This window comes from Dendrobates tinctorius, unplaced genomic scaffold, assembly GCF_039654945.1.
Source record: "Dendrobates tinctorius isolate UK_male_01 unplaced genomic scaffold, ASM3965494v1 ptg000635l, whole genome shotgun sequence".
Taxonomy (NCBI): domain Eukaryota; kingdom Metazoa; phylum Chordata; class Amphibia; order Anura; family Dendrobatidae; genus Dendrobates; species Dendrobates tinctorius.
The window spans coordinates 5001-17500 of record NW_027362287.1 but is presented as its reverse complement, the minus strand read 5'-3'; positions in this window follow the sequence as shown (position 1 = coordinate 17500).

Sequence of the window (12500 nt, the reverse complement as noted above, 5' to 3'; positions counted from 1 at the left end):
TATGTATTTGCATTGCGGGACAACGTCCCCACTTTAAGGGGACGAAGTCGGAACTGTACCCGGCCTCAAGTCACTGTAGGGCGGATGCGGCACCTAGAAAATTCCTCATTCCGGTTCTTTTTCACTTAGTCGTTTTTTTTGGCAAGAATGTACCCCAGGATGGCCAAAAAGCCAAAGCCAGGGACTGAGAACCATCGAGCATGCTCTGAGGGGACATAGTCAGAGGGGGCGTCCGCCTTCCAGAGCCCTCCTTCCCACGAGGACTCCAGATTTGCCCCCCCTGACAACAGCCATCGCCTCCAGAGAACCAGGGACCACCGAGGGAGGGTCTGGTCGAAGCTCAGGTACCCAGGATAGCTTCTCCGGCTTGGGCATGGACCGCCAGACAAAGCCGCGGACCGTGAACCATCCAGCCTGCTCTGAGGGGACATAGTCAGAGGGGGCGTCCGCCTTCCAGAGCCCTCCTTCCCACGAGGACTCCAGATTTGCCCCCCTGACAGCCATCACCTCCAGAGAACCAGGGACCGCCGAGGGAGGGTCTGGTCAAAGCTCATGTACCCCAGGACAGCTTCTCCGGCTTGGGCACAGACCACCAGACAAAGCCGCGGACCATGAACCATCCAGCCGGCTCTGAGGGGACATGGTCAGAAGGGGCGTCCGCCTTCTAGAGCCCAAACTCGGCCACGGACTCCAGATTTGCCCCCCTGAATGCCATCACCCTTCAGAAGACCAGGGACCACCGAGGGAGGGTCTGGTCAGGCTCAGGTACCCCAGGATCGCCTCTCTCACTTGGGACGCACGACCAGCAAAAGTCCCTCCTGGAGCCGTGGAAGTTCAGTCTCGGCCGTATTTTGCAACTTCCACGACAAGAGGGACCACCTTCTAAGTCGCCTACCCGAGCCAGAGAACCATAGGAACAACCGCCATACATCGGGGTAGAGAGAGCCCACTCTCTCCTATATTCTCCCGCAGGTGCGCATTACTATGTATTTGCATTGCGGGACAATGTACTTCAATGAGCGGGACAAAGTCGGAAATGTATCCGACCTCCTGGAACTGTGCGGCTGCTACAGCAGTCAGAAATTCCCCATTCCGGTTCTTTTTCACTTGGATTTTTTTTTTTGCAATTTTTTGCCTAAAACGTATTCCTCCAACATGTACTAGCTCATGACACTTGAAATTTTTGAGCCAATTGATAATAACAGCTTTTTAGAGCTCAAAAACAAAAAAAATTTGAGCGAACAAAAAATGTTCGAAAATGACCTCAGCTCCTGGAACTGTTTTCGGTACACCTCCAGAGAGGCTCCCCTGCCTGGAAGTCTGTCACTGCTCAGCTTGAAATTTTTCTAAGTCCCAAAATTCGGTTTTTCATCCAAAATTCAACTTTCTGCCCAGGATCCACAAACTTTAAACCCAGTTGGGGGACCCTCCCTGGGGGCCCTACAACATACTGAAGCCCCCCTGTGGTGGAAGTAGGGGAAATTACTTATTTTTACACAAAATCACAAAATTCCATTTTTTGTTCGCAAAACACTTTTTTGTCCTCAAGAAACTTTTTTGTCCTCAAAACACTTTTTTGTCCTCGAGAAACTTTTTTGTCCTCAAGAAACTTTTTTGTCCTCAAAACACTTTTTTGTCCTCAAAACTCAATTTCTTCCATAATTCGACTTTCCCCCCAAAAACCACACATTCTACCCTCATGGGAGGCACTCTCCCTCGGGTCCCCTCAACATATTGACGCCCCAGAGCGGTGGGAGAAGGGGAAATCTGATTTTTGCACAAAAATCCAAAAAACGCACTAAGTCCAAAAATCCTGAAAATTTTTCTAAGTCCCAACGGTACTTTCTGAAAAGTGTACCCAGGCTCCTGGAAGCCTCCTGGGTACACCTCCCGAGGCGCCCCCTTCCTGGAAGTCTGACACATCTCGAAATTTTTCTAAGTCCCAAAAAATGGTTTTTGCTCCATAATTCGACTTTCCCCCCAAAAGTCACACATTCTACCCTCATGGGAGGCACTCTCCCTCGGGTCCCCACATCATATTGACGCCCCAGAGCGGTGGGAGAAGGGGAAATCTGATTTTTGCGCAAAAATCCAAAAAACGCACTAAGTCCAAAAATCCTGAAAATTTTTCTAAGTCCCAACGGTACTTTCTGAAAAGTGTACCCAGGCTCCTGGAAGCCTCCTGGGTACACCTCCCGAGGCGCCCCCTTCCTGGAAGTCTGACACATCTCGAAATTTTTCTAAGTCCCAAAAAATGGTTTTTGCTCCATAATTCGACTTTCCCCCCAAAAGTCACACATTCTACCCTCATGGGAGGCACTCTCCCTCGGGTCCCCACATCATATTGACGCCCCAGAGCGGTGGGAGAAGGGGAAATCTGATTTTTGCACAAAAATCCAAAAAACGCACTAAGTCCAAAAATCCTGAAAATTTTTCTAAGTCCCAACGGTACTTTCTGAAAAGTGTACCCAGGCTCCTGGAAGCCTCCTGGGTACACCTCCCGAGGCGCCCCCTTCCTGGAAGTCTGACACATCTCGAAATTTTTCTAAGTCCCAAAAAATGGTTTTTGCTCCATAATTCGACTTTCCCCCCAAAAGTCACACATTCTACCCTCATGGGAGGCACTCTCCCTCGGGTCCCCACATCATATTGACGCCCCAGAGCGGTGGGAGAAGGGGAAATCTGATTTTTGCGCAAAAATCCAAAAAACGCACTAAGTCCAAAAATCCTGAAAATTTTTCTAAGTCCCAACGGTACTTTCTGAAAAGTGTACCCAGGCTCCTGGAAGCCTCCTGGGTACACCTCCCGAGGCGCCCCCTTCCTGGAAGTCTGACACATCTCGAAATTTTTCTAAGTCCCAAAAAATGGTTTTTGCTCCATAATTCGACTTTCCCCCCAAAAGTCACACATTCTACCCTCATGGGAGGCACTCTCCCTCGGGTCCCCACATCATATTGACGCCCCAGAGCGGTGGGAGAAGGGGAAATCTGATTTTTGCACAAAAATCCAAAAAACGCACTAAGTCCAAAAATCCTGAAAATTTTTCTAAGTCCCAACGGTACTTTCTGAAAAGTGTACCCAGGCTCCTGGAAGCCTCCTGGGTACACCTCCCGAGGCGCCCCCTTCCTGGAAGTCTGACACATCTCGAAATTTTTCTAAGTCCCAAAAAATGGTTTTTGCTCCATAATTCGACTTTCCCCCCAAAAGTCACACATTCTACCCTCATGGGAGGCACTCTCCCTCGGGTCCCCACATCATATTGACGCCCCAGAGCGGTGGGAGAAGGGGAAATCTGATTTTTGCACAAAAATCCAAAAAACGCACTAAGTCCAAAAATCCTGAAAATTTTTCTAAGTCCCAACGGTACTTTCTGAAAAGTGTACCCAGGCTCCTGGAAGCCTCCTGGGTACACCTCCCGAGGCGCCCCCTTCCTGGAAGTCTGACACATCTCGAAATTTTTCTAAGTCCCAAAAAATGGTTTTTGCTCCATAATTCGACTTTCCCCCCAAAAGTCACACATTCTACCCTCATGGGAGGCACTCTCCCTCGGGTCCCCACATCATATTGACGCCCCAGAGCGGTGGGAGAAGGGGAAATCTGATTTTTGCACAAAAATCCAAAAAACGCACTAAGTCCAAAAATCCTGAAAATTTTTCTAAGTCCCAACGGTACTTTCTGAAAAGTGTACCCAGGCTCCTGGAAGCCTCCTGGGTACACCTCCCGAGGCGCCCCCTTCCTGGAAGTCTGACACATCTCGAAATTTTTCTAAGTCCCAAAAAATGGTTTTTGCTCCATAATTCGACTTTCCCCCCAAAAGTCACACATTCTACCCTCATGGGAGGCACTCTCCCTCGGGTCCCCACATCATATTGACGCCCCAGAGCGGTGGGAGAAGGGGAAATCTGATTTTTGCACAAAAATCCAAAAAACGCACTAAGTCCAAAAATCCTGAAAATTTTTCTAAGTCCCAACGGTACTTTCTGAAAAGTGTACCCAGGCTCCTGGAAGCCTCCTGGGTACACCTCCCGAGGCGCCCCCTTCCTGGAAGTCTGACACATCTCGAAATTTTTCTAAGTCCCAAAAAATGGTTTTTGCTCCATAATTCGACTTTCCCCCCAAAAGTCACACATTCTACCCTCATGGGAGGCACTCTCCCTCGGGTCCCCACATCATATTGACGCCCCAGAGCGGTGGGAGAAGGGGAAATCTGATTTTTGCACAAAAATCCAAAAAACGCACTAAGTCCAAAAATCCTGAAAATTTTTCTAAGTCCCAACGGTACTTTCTGAAAAGTGTACCCAGGCTCCTGGAAGCCTCCTGGGTACACCTCCCGAGGCGCCCCCTTCCTGGAAGTCTGACACATCTCGAAATTTTTCTAAGTCCCAAAAAATGGTTTTTGCTCCATAATTCGACTTTCCCCCCAAAAGTCACACATTCTACCCTCATGGGAGGCACTCTCCCTCGGGTCCCCACATCATATTGACGCCCCAGAGCGGTGGGAGAAGGGGAAATCTGATTTTTGCACAAAAATCCAAAAAACGCACTAAGTCCAAAAATCCTGAAAATTTTTCTAAGTCCCAACGGTACTTTCTGAAAAGTGTACCCAGGCTCCTGGAAGCCTCCTGGGTACACCTCCCGAGACGCTCCCCTTCCTGGAAGTCTGTCACATCTCGAAATTTTTCTAAGTCCCAAAATTCGGTTTTTTCACCCAAAATTCAACCTTCCGCCCAGGATCCAGAAATTTCACCCCCAGTTTGGGGCCTCATTTGGGACACTCTCAGACATATATTTCACTCTCTGACTTCCAGCCACCGCTTTCAGGGCGAATATTAAGCCCACCAACCGACCGCTACAGGACGAATATTAAGCCCACCAACCGACCGCTACAGGACGAATATTAAGCCCACCAACCGACCGCTACAGGACGAATATTAAGCCCGCCAACCGACCATTAAGCCCCCTTCCGAATCTACTCAGGGTGGGTCTGAGCTGGGGGTCGGGAGTTCACAGCCCGGCCGCGGCCAAAGTGATCCACCTCGGTCATAGTTGTCCCGCCCAAAGGAACAGTCGTTTTGTTTCAGCCGGGCGCGGCCTACATTTGTCTATCTACCGACACCAAGATCTCCATTTTCGCCTTCTGGAGATCCCGCACCCAAGCAGGAGGATTCGTGGCTCCAGTAACCCAGGAATGTGCACCCGACTCGGGCAGCCAACCAGAAAGAGTCCCCCTAGGAGACGTGGACCAAACGGTAGGGGGAACTCCTAGCTGGAGGGCTACCCACGGGGCTGGCATGCACAAAACACGGCCTACATCTGTCCATCTGCCGCCACCAAGATCTCCATTGTCGCCTTCTGGAGATCCAGCACCCAAGCAGAAGGCTTCGTGGCTCAAGTAACCCAGGAATGTGCACCCGACTCGGGCAGCCAACCAGAAAGAGTCCCCCCTAGGAGACGCGGACCAAACGGTAAGGGGAACTCCTAGCTGGAGGGCTACCCACGGGGCTGGCATGCACAAAACACGGCCTACATCTGTCCGTCTGCCGCCACCAAGATCTCCATTGTCGCCTTCTGGAGGATCCAGCACCCAAGCAGAAGGATTCGTGGCTTGAGTAACCCAGGAATGTGCACCCGACTCGGGCAGCCAACCAGAAAGAGTCCCCCTAGGAGACGCGGACCAAACGGTAGGGGGAACTCCTAGCTGGAGGGCTACCCACGGGGCTGGCATGCACAAAACACGGCCTACATCTGTCCGTCTGCCGCCACCAAGATCTCCATTGTCGCCTTCTGGAGGATCCAGCACCCAAGCAGAAGGATTCGTGGATTGAGTAACCCAGGAATGTGCACCCGACTCGGGCAGCCAACCAGAAAGAGTCCCCCCTAGGAGACGCGGACCAAACGGTAGGGGGAACTCCTAGCTGGAGGGCTACCCACGGGGCTGGCATGCACAAAACACGGCCTACATCTGTCCGTCTGCCGCCACCAAGATCTCCATTGTCGCCTTCTGGAGGATCCAGCACCCAAGCAGAAGGATTCGTGGATTGAGTAACCCAGGAATGTGCACCCGACTCGGGCAGCCAACCAGAAAGAGTCCCCCTAGGAGACGCGGACCAAACGGTAAGGGGAACTCCTAGCTGGAGGGCTACCCACGGGGCTGGCATGCACAAAACACGGCCTACATCTGTCGCCACCAAGATCTCCATTGTCGCCTTCTGGAGATCCAGCACCCAAGCGGGCGTGTTCTTTACGAAAAACGGACCACCTGGAAGTCTGTCACAGGTAAAACATTTTCTAAGTCCACAGAATACATATCACTTCCCAGCCATGACAGGGTTCGAACCCGGGTCGTCAGACTCTTGGCAAGCGTAAAAGCAAGCGCTTACTGCTTTTGCCACCATGAGTTGATAGTGAAAGACGGAGCCAGTCGGAATGTCTTCCATGAAAGCGACGCATGCTCGTCAGCGGTGTAGGCGCCATCCCTGTGGTTGAGTCTACCTCAGGGGTGCTGTATATGTGATCATGACGGATGTATCCAGGGAGGGATCGTTACAGAAACGATATGGATGATCCTCAACCGTATAGGCGCCACCGCTTGGGATGTGTCAACCGCCGTGATGCCACGGAAGTGATCATGACAGACGGCTCGAAGCGGAGATCTTTGCCCCAGCACTATTGGTGCTCGGCATCCGTAGAGGCGTCAACCATGTGGCTGGTTCACCCCCCGTGATGAGGTATGCGGATTTCCGGCAAGTTATTTCCGATCACCTCCGCTGGCGTCTTTCACGTGTGGCTGACTCACACCCCGAGGTGCGCACGGGTTACCGGACTGTTATGCTGGACACTTCAAAATGGAGCGGTGAGTAGAAGACATTCGTCCACCACATATAGACATATGACATACGTGCAGGGAAGGTGACCGGTTCTATTGCTTGTATCCCCGCAGTCACCCCCGGACTCCACTTACATGTCCCGTATGCCACAGAGCAACGAAATACCTTTCCACACATCTTAGGAGGACATGTCTGAGGACCCAGAGTGATTCTGATATAAAAGCTGCCCTTGCATCAGCCAAGTTTCAGCTCAAATGCATTGCCGAAAGAGGTACAACTATCCGCTTCAATGACCTCAAGCCTCTCCAGTCCTTGGAGGAGACTGTATCCTTCTTAGAAGGTCGCGGATTTTTAATAGCCAACAAGCCTAGGTTTGAGCATCAAATCCCGCCACTGATCTCTGAAGAGCCCGCTCAGGTACCACCAGCCATTTTGGAGCTCTGCCCAGGCACTATGCCCCTGACGGAGCTAGATTCGGATGAGATCGATATCCCTTTGCTTTTACGGCCTGCAGAAAGCCCCCTGCCCCTGGCAGAGCCAGATGCATCGGATGAGGCTTCACTTTTACAGCCTGTGGAAAGTTTTCAAGAAAGCCCTCGCTCAGAGACTGCCCACACAGGGGCCTGTTCTGACCCCATGGAAGATGAGGAGGTCACTGACGGTAGCGATTTAAGAATTCAGAAAAGGCAGTGGAAGGACAAAAATCGCACCGCTACAAAGATGGCCGGCTTGTATAAGCGACACTCAATGAACGACGCTATGTTCAAAGGTTTCCGCTCATACCTAACCATTACACACGGGGTGCCAAACTGCCAACAGGAGGTCTCAAATGTTTCCAGGTTCCTCTTCTTTGTGAACCCGAGAAGAGTAACCCTGGAGTACCTACTGAAGCCAAATAAAATCAATGAATTTTTTGAAAAACTCGGAAACCTCCAGCTATCGAAACAGACCTCCCTCAGAATGCTGAAGCATATACGGAGATTCACTGTCTATCAGATGAGGGCCACGGGACTGAGAATAGAAAAGCCAGAACTCTACAAGGCCTGTGAGGTATTCATGAATCACACTGAGGACCTACAGAAGACATTGTACAAGGGCGCCTGCAAGGAGTCTGTTAGTAAGCGGTACACACCCTTCAAAGTATCGCATATGCGGCTTGATTTTTGCCATGTATGTTCAATAATTCCTCTTATTTTTCCCCAGGTACGATCTACTGAGGAAGCCGCTAAAATCGCCCGTGGACTGCCAGATTATTCTGGAGGAGGCAAGGCCAACTTTTCTAGCCAGCATAGCCTCTGTGGAAGAGGGCGGATCAAATGAAGAACGCCGGGAAATTGCACTCTACCTCCAGGCCCTGCTGGTTCTGAAAAATCTCCAGAGACCAGGTGTCATCCGTAACATGACGGTAAGTAGTCAGACCCTGTGGGTCAGCGGTCTCCCATGCACCAGTTCAATAACTTTCCACATCAGGTTTCAGAGTGGACCGAGAGGATCCATCACGTGTACCACGACAGACAGATGACAGTTGTCGGTGTGAAGACTCACAAATGTTCCACCACTCAGGTCGCAGTGTTCGTACTTTCAGAGGAAGAAGAATCGGTAAGGGACTCAACCAGTCAGGGAGCCCAGGCAACACCACTCCACATGGGGAGCAAACCCCTCTCTTTTTCCTTTTTCAGTGGTTCAAAGTGTATGCAGAACATGTCCGACCTGTCTATACCGCTGGCCGAAGGAAGGTCACTAATTTCTTTGTGACGTGTACGGGGAAGGCCATAGCAAATCCATCCGTGGGCCTCAGGCAATACCATTCGAGGTAAGACGGCCACGAGCCGAATGATGCATGGGCATGTGTAGAAACAGGTACTGACATTATGATTTCCTCCATAGCTACAACCTCCCGAACATCACTAGCCACCTAGTGCGACGGGTATGTGAAACCTGGACAACTTCACAATACACGGACTGTGAAAAGCGACTGTTTGCACGGTACTTGGCACATACAAATGACATGGCTGAGAGAGTGTACCGGGAGAAGACTCTGACAGATATGTGTCATGCCCACGAGCTGGTGGTAAATGCAGGAAAGAAGGATGAAGCCGACAATCAGTCACCAGTGATGCCTTCAAGCAGTGCATCAGAGAATGAGCAGGGAGGCAGTATGGAAATCGATCCGGAGGGTAACAAATCATACTACCTAAGAACCATCAAGCCTGCTCTGAGGTGACATAGGCAGAAAGGGCGTCCACCTACCAGAGTCCCCCTTCCCACAAGGACTCCAGATTTGCCCCCACTGACATCCATCACCTCCAGAGAACCAGGGACCACCGAGGGAGGGTCTGGTCAAGCTCAGGTACCCCATGATCACTTCTCATGCTTGGGCATGGACCACCAGCCATTGCCGGGGACTGAGAACCATCGAGCCTGCTCTGAGGGGACATAGGCAGAAGGGGCGTCCGCCTACCAGAGTCCCCCTTCCCATAAGGACTCCAGATTTGCCCCCACTTACATCCATCACCTCCAGAGAACCAGGGACCACCGAGGGAGGGTCTGGTCAAGCTCAGGTACCCCATGATCACTTCTCATGCTTGGGCATGGACCACCAGCCATTGCCGGGGACTGAGAACCATCGAGCCTGCTCTGAGGGGACATAGGCAGAAGGGGCGTCCGCCTACCAGAGTCCCCCTTCCCATAAGGACTCCAGATTTGCCCCCACTTACATCCATCACCTCCAGAGAACCAGGGACCACCGAGGGAGGGTCTGGTCAAGCTCAGGTACCCCATGATCACTTCTCATGCTTGGGCATGGACCACCAGCCATTGCCGGGGACTGAGAACCATCGAGCCTGCTCTGAGGGGACATAGGCAGAAGGGGCGTCCGCCTTCCAGAGCCCAAGCTCGGCTATGGACTCCAGATTTGCCCCCCTGACAGCGATCACCTCCAGAGAACCAGGGACCACCGAGGGAGGGTCTGGTCAAGCTCAGGTACCCCATGATCACTTCTCATGCTTGGGCATGGACCACCAGCCAATGCCAGGGACTGAGAACCATCGAGCCTGCTCTGAGGGGACATAGGCAGAAGGGGCGTCCGCCTACCAGAGTCCCCCTTCCCATAAGGACTCCAGATTTGCCCCCACTGACATCCATCACCTCCAGAGAACCAGGGACCACCGAGTGAGGGTCTGGTCAAGCTCAGGTACCCCATGATCACTTCTCATGCTTGGGCATGGACCACCAGCCAATGCCGGGGACTGAGAACCATCGAGCCTGCTCTGAGGGGACATAGGCAGAAGGGGCGTCCGCCTACCAGAGTCCCCCTTCCCACAAGGACTCCAGATTTGCCCCCACTGACATCCATCACCTCCAGAGAACCAGGGACCACCGAGGGAGGGTCTGGTCAAGCTCAGGTACCCCATGATCACTTCTCATGCTTGGGCATGGACCACCAGCCATTGCCGGGGACTGAGAACCATCGAGCCTGCTCTGAGGGGACATAGGCAGAAGGGGCGTCCGCCTTCCAGAGCCCAAGCTCGGCTATGGACTCCAGATTTGCCCCCCTGACAGCGATCACCTCCAGAGAACCAGGGACCACCGAGGGAGGGTCTGGTCAAGCTCAGGTACCCCATGATCACTTCTCATGCTTGGGCATGGACCACCAGCCAATGCCAGGGACTGAGAACCATCGAGCCTGCTCTGAGGGGACATAGGCAGAAGGGGCGTCCGCCTACCAGAGTCCCCCTTCCCATAAGGACTCCAGATTTGCCCCCACTGACATCCATCACCTCCAGAGAACCAGGGACCACCGAGGGAGGGTCTTGTCAAGCTCAGGTACCCCAGGATCGCTTCTCATGCTTGGGCATGGACCACCAGCCAATGCCGGGGACTGAGAACCATCGAGCCTGCTCTGAGGGGACATAGGCAGAAGGGGCGTCCGCCTTCCAGAGCCCAAGCTCGGCTATGGACTCCAGATTTGCCCCCCTGACAGCGATCACCCTTCAGAGGACCAGGGACCACCGGGGAGGGTCTGGTCAGGCTCAGGTACCCCGAGATTGCTTCTCTCACTTGGGACTCACGACCAGCAAAAGTCCCTCCTGGAGCTGTGGAAGTTCAGTCTCGGCCGTATTTTGCAACTTCCACAACAAGAGGGACCACCTTCTAAAGTCGCCTACCCGAGCCGGAGAACCAGAGAAACAATCGCCATCCATCGGGGTAGAGAGAGCACTCTCTCCTGTATTCTGCCGCAGGTGCGCATTCCTATGTATATGCATTGCGGGACAACGTCCCCACTTTAAGGGGATGAAGTCAGAACTGTACCCGGCCTCCAGTCACTGTAGGGCGGATGCGGCACCCAGAAAATTCCTCATTCCGGTTCTTTTTCACTTAGTCGTTTTTTTTTTTGCAAGAATGTACCCCAGGGATGGCCCACAAGCCAAAGCCAGGGACTGAGAACCATCGAGCACGCTCTGAGGGGACATAGTCAGAGGGGGCGTCCGCCTTCCAGAGCCCTCCTTCCCACGAGGACTCCAGATTTGCCCCCCTGACGACAGCCATCGCCTCCAGAGAACCAGGGACCACCGAGGGAGGGTCTGGTCAAGCTCAGGTACCCCAGGATCACTTCTCATGCTTGGGCATGGACCACCAGCCATTGCCGGGGACTGAGAACCATCGAGCCTGCTCTGAGGGGACATAGGCAGAAGGGGCGTCCGCCTACCAGAGTCCCCCTTCCCACAAGAACTCCAGATTTGCCCCCACTGACATCCATCACCTCCAGAGAACCAGGGACCACCGAGGGAGGGTCTGGTCAAGCTCAGGTACCCCAGGATCGCTTCTCATGCTTGGGCATGGACCACCAGCCAATGCCGGGGACTGAGAACCATCGAGCCTGCTCTGAGGGGACATAGGCAGAAGGGGCGTCCGCCTACCAGAGTCCACCTTCCCATAAGGACTCCAGATTTGCCCCCACTGACATCCATCACCTCCAGAGAACCAGGGACCACCGAGGGAGGGTCTGGTCAAGCTCAGGTACCCCAGGATCGCTTCTCCAGCTTGGGCATGGACTACCAGCCAATGCCGGGGACTGAGAACCATCGAGCCTGCTCTGAGGGGACATAGGCAGAAGGGGCATCCGCCTACCAGAGTCCACCTTCCCATAAGGACTCCAGATTTGCCCCCACTGACATCCATCACCTCCAGAGAACCAGGGACCACCGAGGGAGGGTCTGGTCAAGCTCAGGTACCCCAGGATCGCTTCTCCAGCTTGGGCATGGACCACCAGCCAATGCCGGGGACTGAGAACCATCGAGCCTGCTCTGAGGGGACATAGGCAGAAGGGGCGTCCACCTTCCAGAGCCCAAGCTCGGCTATGGACTCCAGATTTGCCCCCCTGACAGCGATCACCCTTCAGAGGACCAGGGACCACCGGGGAGGGTCTGGTCAGGCTCAGGTACCCCGAGATTGATTCTCTCACTTGGGACTCACGACCAGCAAAAGTCCCTCCTGGAGCTGTGGAAGTTCAGTCTCAGCCGCAACTTCCACAACAAGAGGGACCACCTTCTAAAGTCGCCTACCCGAGCCGGAGAACCAGAGAAACAATCGCCATCCATCGGGGTAGAGAGAGCACTCTCTCCTGTATTCTGCTGCAGGTGCGCATTCCTATGTATATGCATTGCGGGACAA